General features: G+C 40.1%; 1 protein-coding gene across 3 annotated transcripts in view; it reads left to right on the top strand.

Moving 5' to 3' along the window:
• The window catches only part of LOC109439660 (patr class I histocompatibility antigen, A-126 alpha chain-like), a 478827-nt gene that overhangs the window by 190518 nt on the left and 276550 nt on the right, over positions 1–11759 (top strand). The gene's annotated exons all lie outside the window — the stretch shown is intronic.

The raw sequence follows: 11759 nt of genomic DNA, 5'->3' as shown, positions 1-11759 counted from the left end.
ACACAGATAGGCAGTTAAATGAACTCAGAAACACAATCAAAGAACAGCATGAGCATTTTACGAAAGAGATTGAAATTTTAAAAAAGAACCAAATAGAATTTCTAGAGAGTAAGAATTCAATAGAAGAAATTAAGAATGAAATAACCAGCTAAGGCAATAGAGTTGACCAGATGGAGGAAAGAATCAGTGACATCGAAGATAAAAACCTGGACATGACTCAGATAGAAGAAGAAAGAGACTTGAGACTTAAAAGAAATGAAACAACTCTACAAGAACTTTCTGACTCCATCAGAAAGAGCAATATAAGAATAATGGGCATACCAGAAGGAGAAGAAAGAGAGAAGGGAACAGAGAATATATTCAAACAAATTGTCGATGAGAACTTCCCAAATTTGTGGACAGAACTGGACCCTCGAATCCAAGAAGCAAATAGAACACCTAGTTACCTCAATCCCAACAGACCTTCTCCAAGGCACATTGTATTGAAGCTGTCTAAAATCAACGACAAAGAAAGAATCCTCAAGGAAGCCAGGGAAAAGAAGACGGTAACTTACAAAGGAAAGCCCATTAGATTATCATCAGATTTTTCAGCAGAAATTCTACAAGCCAGGAGGGAGTAGAACGAAATATTCAAACTATTGAAAGAGAGAAATCATGAGCCAAGAATAATATATCCAGCAAAGATATCCTTTAGATATGAAGGAGGAATAAAGACCTTTCCAGACATACAGAAGCTGAGGAAATTTTCTAATACATGACCTGCACTACAAGAAATACTAAAGGAGGCTATTCAACCACCATCAACAGGGACAATTTGTGGCAACCAAGACTCAAAAGGGGGGAGAATAAAGGCCTGAACCAGAATACGGGAATAGAGAAAGTAAGCGTGCTGAAGGAAATGGAATACTCTAAATATCAAACTTCCTTTACATAAACTTAAGGGTAACCACTCAAAAAAATTCCAGAACTGAAATATATACTGTAATAAAAGAAGAAAGAGGGAAACATCATAGAATACCACCACACAGAAATAATAGACAACAACAAAAAGGCAAAGAAACAATGGAGACACAGCCTTACCAGAAAACTAAAGATAGAATGACAGGAATTCCTCACATATCAATAATCACCCTTAATGTAAGTGGACTGAACTCACCAATAAAAAGGCTCAGAGTAGCAGATTGGATCAAAAAACTAAACCCAACCATATGCTGTCTCCAAGAGACACATCTCAGCTACAAGGACAAGCATAGACTCAAAGTGAAAGGGTGGAAATTGACACTCCAAGCAAATGGTACCCAGAGAAAATCAGGTGTAGCCATAATGATATCAGATGAAACAGACTTCAAGGTGAAAAAGATAACAAGAGACAAAGATGGACATTTCATAATGGTGAAGGGGACTGTACAACAAGAAGACATAACAGTCATCAATATTTATGCCCCCAATCAGGGAGTACCGAAATATACCAAGCAACTACTAACAGAACTAAAGGGAGAAATTGACCAAAACACAATTATACTAGGGGACTTAAATACATCATTGACAGCTATGGATAGATCATCCAAACAGAAAATAAATAATGAAATAGCAGCCCTAAATGACACATTAGATGAAATGGACATAATTGACATTTATGGAGCACTTCATCCTAAAATATCAGACTATACATTTTTTTCTAGTGTACATGGAACATTCTCAAGGATAGACCATATATTGGGACACAAAATCAGTCTCAGCAAATTTAAGAAGATTGAAATCATACCAAGCATATTCTCTGATCACAAGGCTTTGAAATTGGATATCAATTGCAAAAAGAAAGCGGGAAAAACACAAATACATGGAAATTAAACAACATACTTTTAAAGAACGACTGGGTCAAAGAAGAAGTTAGAGAAGAGATAAAAAGATACATAGAAACAAATGACAATGAAAATACATCCTACCAAAATTTTGGGGATGCAGCAAAAGCAGTTTTAAGAGGGAAATTTATCTCATTACAGGCCTATCTCAAGAAACAAGAAAACTCCCAAATAAATAACCTCATGTTACACCTTAAAGAACTAGAAAAAGAAGAACAAGTAAAACCCAAGGTCAGCAGAAGAAAGGAAATAACAAAAATTAGAGCAGAACTAAATGAAATAGAGAACAAAAAGACAATAGAAAAAATTAATGTGACAAAGAGCTGGTTCTTTGAAAAGATTAACAAAATTGACAAACCCTTGGCTAGACTTACTAAGATAAAAAGAGAGAAGACACTGATTAACAAAATCAGAAACGTAAAAGGGGAAGTTATCACGGACACCACAGAAATACAAAGGATCATCCAAGAATACTATGAAGGACTATATGCCGCCAAATTCAATAACCTAGAAGAAATGGACAAGTTCTTAGAAACATATAGCCTTCCTAGGCTGAACCATGAAGAACTGGAAAATCTAAACAGACCGATCACCAGTAACGAAATTGAATCAGTCCTCAAAAACCTTCCCTAAAGCAAAAGTCCGGGACCAGATGGCTTCACTAGTGAATTCTACCAAACCTTCAAAGAGGATCTAATACCAATCCTGCTCAAACTCTTCCAAAAATTGAAGAAGAGACAGTACTCCCTAACTCATTTATGAGGCCAACATTACCCTGATACCAAAACCTGGCAAGGACAGCACAAAAAAAGAAAACTACAGACCAATATCTCTGATGAATACCGATGCAAAAATCCTAAATAAAATTCTAGCAAATCGAATACAACAATGCATTAAAAAGATTATTCATCACGACCAGGTGGGGTTCATCCCCGGGGCACAAGGATGATTCAACATCTGCAAATCCATCAACGTGATACATCACATAAACAAAATAAAGGACAAAAATCATATGATTATATCAATTGATGCAGAAAAAGCATTTGACAAGATACAACATCCATTTATGATTAAAACACTTAATAAAATAGGTATAGAAGGAAAATACCTTAACATAATAAAGGCCATATATGACAAGCCCTCTGCTAATCTCATAATTAAGGTGAAAAACTGAAGCCCTTTGCTCTACATTCAGGAACACAACAGGGCTGTCCCCTACCACCTCTGCTTTTCAACATCGTGTTGGAAGCCTTTGCCAGAGCAATCAAGCAAGAGAAAGAAATAAAAGGCGTCCAAATTGGGAATGAAGAAGTTAAATTATCACTCTTTGCAGATGACATGATGCTATATATAGAAAACCCTAAAGACTCCACCAAAAAGCTATTGGAAACAATCAACGAATACAGTAAAGTCGCTGGCTACAAAATCAACATACAAAAGTCCATTGCTTTCCTATATACTAACAATGAAATCTCAGAAAAAGAAATACAAAAAAAATTCCTTTTGCAATTGCAGCAAAAAGAATAAAATACCTAGGAATAAACTTAACCAAGGATGTGAAAGACCTATATGCTGAAAACTATAAGACATTCTTGAAAGAAATTGAAGAAGACACAAAGAAATGGAAAGACATTCCGTGCTCATGGATTGGAAGAATCAACATAGTTAAAATGGCCATATTACCCAAAGCAATATACAGATTCAATGCAATCCCCATCAAAATCCCAATGGCATATTTTAAAGAAATAGAACAAAAAATCATCAGATTTGTTTGGAACCACAAAAGACCCCGAATAGCCAAAGCAATCTTAAGAAAAAAGAACAATAATGGAGGTATCATACTTCCTGACTTTGGCTTGTGCTACATGGCTACAATAATCAAAACAGCATGGTATTGGCAGAAAAACAGACACATAGACCAATGGAATAGAATTGAGAACGCAGAAATAAAACCACATAAATAGGGACAGATAATTTTTGACAAAGAAGCTAAAAACATACAATGGAGCAAAGACAGCCTCTTCAATAAATGGTGCTGGGAGAATTGGATAGCCACGTGCAAAAGAATGAAACTGGACTGCTATTTGTCACCATGTACCAAAGTTAATTCAAAATGGATCAAAGACTTAAGCATAAGACCTGACACAATAAACTGCATAGAAGAAAACATAGGTACTAAACTTATGGACCTTGGGTTCAAAGAGCATTTTACGAATTTGACTCCAAAGGCAATGGAAGTAAAAGCTAAAATAAACGAATGGGACTATATGAAACTTAAAAGCTTCTGCACAGCAAAAGAAACCATTGACAAAACAAAGAGGCCACCAACTGAATGGGAGAAGATTTTTGCAAACAGTGCCTCCGATAAGGGGCTAGTATCCAGAATATACAAGGAACTCATGCAACTCAACAACAAAAAAACAAACAATCCAATTGAAAAATGGGCAGAGGACTTGAAGAGACATTTTTCCAGAGGACATACAAATGTCAAATAGACATATGAAAAAATGCTCAACATCACTAATCATCAGAGAAATGCAAATCAAAACCACAATGAGATATCACCTCACCCCAGTCAGAATGGCTATCATCAACAAGACAAATAGTAACAAATGTTGGAGAGGCTGTGGAGAAAAAGGAACCCTCATACACTGTTGGTGGGAATGCAGACTGGTGCAGCTGCTATGGAAGGCAGTGTGGAGGTTCCTCAAAATTTACGCATAGAATTGCCATATGACCCAGCAATCCCTCTCCTGGGTATCTACCCAAAAAATCTGAAAACATTTAGAGATAAAGACATGTGTGCTCCAATGTTCATTGCAGCTTTGTTTACGGTGGCCAAGACATGGAAACAACCAAAATGTCCTTCGATAGATGAATGGATAAAGAAGTTGTGGTATATATACACAATGGAATACTGTTCGGCGGTAAGAAAAGATGATATAGGAACATTTGTGACAACATGGATGGATCTTGAGAGTGTAATGCTGAGAGAAATAAGTCAGACAGAAAAAGCAGAGAACCATGTGATTTCACTGATATGTGGTATATAAACCAAAAGCAACAAAAGAACATGATAAACAAATGAGAAACAGAAACTCATAGACACAGACAATGGTTTGGTGGTTGCCAGAGGGTAAGGGGGGTGGGGGGTGGGGGGTGGGAGATGAGGGTAACGGGGATCGAATATATGGTGATAGAAGGAGAACTGACTCTGGGTGATGAACACACAATGGGATTTATAGATGATGTAATACAGAATTGTACACCTGAAATCTATGTAATTTTACTAACAATTGTCACCCCAATAAATTAAAAAAAATGAATTAAAAAGTAAAAGAAATAATATGTGGAGGTGGGAGTAAGAGAGAAAGAGGAAGAGAGAGAATCATCACAACCCTTCATAGTACATACTATTATGATTCTCCGTTATATAGACGAAGTAATGAAAGAATGAACCAAAGTTCACGTAACTAGTGCTTTTCCATTGCACTGTATTCCTTACTTGGGAACCCAGGTGTCATGCGGGAGACCCTGCTCGCTGCACCATTTGTCGTGCTGGGCGACCTGCGGGGTCTCTGCTCCCGCTCCCCATACAAGAACGCAGGATATGGTGAGGCCAAAAAGGAACACCCACGGAGCCATAGGTAGGGGAGTCATACCACTATATTCTCTCTGGCGGCACTATACTCTCACTGGAGGCTGGATCCACACTGTCCGCAAACCTCCATCCACGCTTGCCAGTCCAGCCGCCATCTTCTTGCTAGCCCCCATTCTTCTCTCTCTCTGCTAGTGTAGTCACAGCAGTTATATTAGTGGCCAATGGCTAACTGGTTACAGCTGACGGCCAACTAGCCACAGCTGACGGCCATCTACTACCCGAGCCAGCACTCCTCCACGTGAGGCCAGCACTCCTCCACATGAGGCCGAGAGCCTGTAAACTACTTTCTGGGGCTCTGCCCCCACACTCCACCCCTACAGGTTCTCGCCTCACAATCTACGCGACAAGCGTCTTCCGCGAGGGGCCCTGTGCGAGGAGCCTGGGGGTGAATGCAATATCCTGGACACAGCCAGGCTCTCTGGGCACAGCTAGGGTTTCTCAGGGCACCACCAGTGCTTCTGGGCACGGCCAGACTTCCTGGACTTCTTAGGGTACCACCTGTCTTCCCAGGCACAGCTAGGATTTCTCAGGGCACTGCCACTCTCTGTGGGCACAGCCACACTTCCTGGACACAGCCAGGGCTTTCAGGGCACTGCCACTCTCTGTGGGCACAGCCACACTTCCTGGACTCAGCCAGGGCTCTCAGGGCACTGCCACTCTCTCTGTGCCTCTCAGGGTACCCTGCTGGAACAACAGCGACTCACAATCAAGGTGCTTACATATTCTCAATGGCGGCCAGTCAAGAGACAAAAGCAAATATCCCCCAGTTCCACTAACAACAGTTCCCAAACAGTCAAGCAGTCCATTAAATTAGGGATGGAAGGCAATTCCCCATAGTCCATAGTCATTCACCAGAGCTGTCCTGGGGGTGAGGGACAACCTTGACCTCACCCGCATCTCCCATGGAGGACTCAGCAAGCCTTACCTCCTGGGACTACAAGTCCTGCATCTGGGCTGCCCGAGCAGGAACCTCCCGGCCCACAGGGCCGCAACGACCTTTGCTTTCTCCGGCCTGTACTGGTTGGGGAACCGTCCACATCTTTCCACCTCTCCACGGGGCTCCATCTCTCCAGCAGCTGCATGGCTTTTCCTGTGCTGGTGGGAGAACCGTCCACGTCCTCCCACCCCTCCACGGGGGTCCAGCTCTCCGGCAGCTGCTCCTCCTGGTCTTCCTGAGACTGAGTGTTCATACACACAAACTGCTCCACCGTCCTTTGGAGAGCTTTGGCCGGCACCATACCCTGCTCGCTGCGCCATTTGTCGTGCCGGGCGACCTGCGGGGTCTCTGCTCCCGCTCCCCATACAAGAACGCAGGATATGGTGAGGCCAAAAAGGAACACCCACGGAGCCATAGGTAGGGGAGTCATACCACTATATTCTCTCTGGCGGCACTATACTCTCACTGGAGGCTGGATCCACACTGTCCGCAAACCTCCATCAACGCTTGCCAGTCCAGCCGCCATCTTCTTGCTAGCCCCATTCTTCCTCTCTCTCCCTCTCTCTCTCCTCCGTAGCCGCAGCAGTTATATTAGCGGCTAATTGGCTAACTGGCTATAGCTGACGGCCAACTAGCCACAGCTGACGGCCATCTACTACCCGAGCCAGCACTCCTCCACGTGAGGCCGAGAGCCTGTAAACTACTTTCTGGGGCTCTGCCCCCACACCAGGAAAGCTTTGTTTCTCAACTTTCAGCATCTCTATAATGATAAGATGCACAAAGGGGCAAAATAACTGAAGAATTTTATTATGACTGTTTGGTGTTAGGACAGACCTGCATCATAGCCTGTCACAAAAAAGGAAATCGGTGGCCGCGTGTATCACAAGCAAGGAATGGCATAGAGCCTATTATAGGAACTAAGAAGGAACAGCAAAACCAACCTGTGAATTTCCCTTGTCAGTGGCCTCTGATGCAGCTAAAATGAACTGAATCATCTGATTTGTCCAGTTAGAAACTTTGTTGAGTTGTTTTCTGTGCTTAGTGTCAATGTCTACAGCGAGAGGATCTGAGGTCCCCAGGCTTATCAGAGACTATACAGTTCTGGGGAGACAGCTAACAAAGGGAGAGGCTGTGGCCTGGCTTCTTTCCCCCCCATTTTTGTGTTTGTATTCTACTTATATTGATACAGGATAGTTAGCATGTCCCTAGGTAGATAGGGAGGTCCCTGGAGGAATAAACAAAAACAGCCATATCCTAAAACTCCAGGTTTTGAAATCACTCCTTCGCTCAAGGACAAAGTGTAACAAGGTCTTGAGGTTAATCATAAAATTATTTTTGGCCTGACAAATGGAGCTGATCTGATAGATAAGAGTGTGTTACTTTGCTAATTCCTTTAGGATGGGCAAGCAGAACAAACCTGGTAGACAAATTTCATTAGAATTTCATTAGAAGGCGTCAGTTCCCTTCTTCAAAGAGCTTCCTTCTTCAAACAGCTCCCCTTCCCCAAACTGGCAAGGGAAGGTATAAAAGTACAAGCTTTTGCCTCAGTCACGGGGCACCCCCATTCGGGACCCCCTCCAGAGCTTTGACTTTTTGCTTTCAATAAACTATCCTCTTTTTAAAACTCTTTGCCTCTCTTGGATCTGTGTTTCCATTCTTGGGTCTCACGAGACACGGAGACACGATCCCGGCCCACACTCAGGAACTGCCGGCAGATCAACATCATTGTGGGGACAGAGCCCCAGAAAGTAGTTTACAGGCTCTTGGCCTCACGTGGAAAGGTGGTGGCTCGGGTAGTGGATGGCCGTCGGCTGTGGCTGATTGGCCGTCGGCTGTGGCCGGTTAGCCGATTGGCCGCTGGTATAACTGCTGCGGCTACGGAGGAGAGCCGAGGACTGCCAAGGACTGCCGAGGACTGCCGAGGATTGCCAAGGAGCCGAGGAGCCGAGGAGCCGAGGAGAGCGGAAGAGAGTAGAGGAACAGAGTCCAGGAGAGTGGAGGAGAGTCGTCGGTCGGTTGGCGGAAAGGCGGATGGCAGGTCACGCATCCGGTGGACCCAGCCTTCAGTGAGACCATAGTGATATGACTCCCCTACCTATGGCTCCATGGGTGTTCCTTTTTGGCCTCACCATATCCTGCGTTCTTGTGTGGAGAGCGGGAGCAGAGACCCCACAGGCCACCCCGCCTGAAAAATGGTGCAGCAAGCAGGGTCTCCTGCACGACAAATGGCGCAGCGAGCAGGGTCTCCTGCATGACAATCATCTACGTCATTTGAGGAATCACAGGAAAAATATTTCTCCATCAGTATGAACTTGAAAAACAAGGTGGGGCATTTTGAGCTTCTCTTCCTATCTAACTTCAGCTAAGAGCCCTACTTATACTAGATATGGGCTTTTCTGAGATTTTTCATGTAAGTTCATATTTTGCATCTCTCTTCCTCTTTCTCTTCCCGTTCTCTAGGGAGAGAAGTTGGGGGTGATCAATATGGTTGTTCCTTGAAGTGGGTAGCAAGTAATCCTCCCTATTACCTGATATAAATTCCCCTTTAATTGCTATTTTGATTAATTTAAATTTGAAATACGCTGTACATTTAAATTCATGTTCCTCTTTCTACACCCACCTATCACCAGAAACATAAGCTGGCTTGGGGAAGTTAGAAAAATATTCTGAGCTACTAGACAGAAAATTAAACATAGTTTTAGAGAACACTGTGTGTTGAGCTACAGTCTAATTGAAGGTGAGAATTACCAGGGTGAGAACATTGCCAGCCCAAAACACTTAATTCTCCCTCAATGGTGATTGTAGTCCCAAACTAGAGGGAGCTGTCACATGAGGGGAAAGGGAAGTAGAAAAGGATATGAGAAACAATAAAAATAATTGGAATTTGGAATGTCCGAAGCAAACTCATGATCTCACCCAGAGAATCCATTTGAGAACTGAGGAAGTAAAGGTTCTGGGTTCTAAATTAACAATCACTCCTTTGATACAATGCCTGGATGAGTGTATCCACCCAGTGTTGATTTTTGTATATTACATGATACCATTCTCTTATGATGGTTTTGTCTATCACCTCATCCTGGAAAAGTGAATGTTCGTGGTCTTTTGTTCTACTAATTTGTTCATTTGAACTCACTGTTCCTAGGAAATACTCACTGAAATTATAATGTTATGAACTTCACAAAGGTTTTCTAGAACAAACCCAACTTGGTCCTGACAGTTTTTTAAAAATCTATGCTAGAATCTGTTTGCAGTACATTTTTAGGACTTTTGCATCAACGTTAATAAATAAATTCATCTATAGTTTTTATTTTGTGCATTGTAATAGTTTAACATTAATATTAAACTTACTTCATTAAAATAATGCTTTTGATACTATTGAGCCATTTAATTAGAATTGGAATTATCTTTTTTTTTTCTTTTAAAGACTATTAAATTCCCCTGTATCTGGACCTTGAGCTTTCCTTGGGATAACCCAAGAACAATTTTCTCTATTTCTTCTGTGGAAATTATTCTATATAGATAGTCTAACTATGTAGGGGTTGGTTTGGTATATTTTTCAAGAGAATCATTGATTTAATGCAAGTTTTTAATTTTATGTCTATAAAATTAAACAAAGTAGTCTCTTCTGATTTTTCCTCTGTTCCTGTATTAATTTTGTCCTTGTTATTTCTTATTTTCTTTACTTGCAACTTCTCTACTTTTTTGTTGATGATGTTTATCTTACTGAAAGAAATGTAAAGATTCTGAATTTATACATTCTACTGGTTTTTAGTTTTCTAATTCTTTGATCTCTGCATTTATCTTTATTATTTCCTCCTGCTTTCATTTGATTTTGTTGTTCTTTTCAGTTAATTCACTGATTTCATTCTTTCCTTTCACTGATGTAAGTAATTAAGGTCATGAATTCTCCTTTGAGCACTGCTTTAGCTATATCCCAAAAGTTTTGACGTGTGATTTTCAATTGTCATTTTTCTAGAAGTTTTTCACTTGTTCCCCCGCCCCGCCACACTTTAGCCCAAGAGACCATTTCTTTAAGTTTCTGTATGGAAGAGCATTTATCTTTTCTGATTTTCTTATTATTATCTAGCTTGTTGCATTATGGTCAGATAATAGTATCTGTATCACTCCTACTTTGGGGAACTTATTGCGGTTTTTTTTGTGCCATAATATGTGGTCAATTTCATTAATTTTTTTTGGAACTTGAAAAGTTATATTCTCTATTTTCAATGAAAAACATCCAATATATATCCATCAGATCTAATTTTGATTATGTTAATAATATCTTCTGCATTCATACTTATTTTTTGTTTACTTGGTCTGAGTCCTGAGAAAAGTGAATTAAAGTCACCTATTAGTAGTACATTTCCGAATATTTTCCTTATATCTAGCACCTTAATTTCTGCTTTATGAGAGTTGCTTATATGCTACTTAGAACTTATATATCTCAGATATTCATTATGAATTTTACACTTTCTATTATAAAGTGACTTTTTTGTCTTACTCATTTTTTGTTGTTGTTTTTCATCTGAATTTCAGACCAAATAATAAGATTTATATTTTTTGTTTAAAATTCTGACCTTTGCTTCCTTTTCGTTTGCATTCTTTTATGATGTCTTTACCCATAATTTTATTTGTTGAATACGTGAATGAACCTTTCTGAGTCACTTTATTTTAGGTGGGTCCTTTGTATATGGGAAACAGCAGAGTTTTTCATTTAATCTAATCTAGAAATATTTTTATTTTATGGATGAATGAAGCCCATTTACAATTATTAATATAGCAAATAAGCTGTGTAAATTGGAGGTTATTTTGTTAAATATGCTTTTTACATGAGTATGTCTTTTAAAAAAACCTTTCACTATGTCTTTTTTGTGGTTTTCTAAATTGCAGTTTTTCAGCTACTTAAGAAGTTGAATATTTTGGGGTTGTCTTGATAATTTTATTTTTATATAATGCAATTAGTTCCCTCTTTCTTTGGATAGTTTATTAGTTTTCTGCTATGAACATCATAAAACTAGCTTATATCTTCTCCCCTCCTGTCCCACTTCCTTTGTGCTTAACTTTGTATTCCTAAATACCTTCTAATACAACTACTTGTCTTATCAGTTTTAAGGGGTATCTTTTGACTCCCAGATATTACAGACAAGGCCATTAGCAAGATTATTCTATATCCTTATTCATTTTCCCGCTTAATCTGAAATTATTGAGAGATGTGTTTTTATTGATCAATTTCTTCTTGTAATTCTGTCTACATCTTCTTATATATTTTGTGACTTTGTTGCTTGGTGCAGAAGGATTC

Source organism: Rhinolophus sinicus, chromosome 2, assembly GCF_057876585.1.
Source record: "Rhinolophus sinicus isolate RSI-liver-muscle chromosome 2, RSI-T2T, whole genome shotgun sequence".
In the NCBI taxonomy this organism is placed as follows: Eukaryota; Metazoa; Chordata; class Mammalia; order Chiroptera; family Rhinolophidae; genus Rhinolophus; species Rhinolophus sinicus.
The sequence above is the reverse complement of the archived record's forward strand: the minus strand, read 5'-3'. Positions and strand labels throughout refer to the sequence as shown.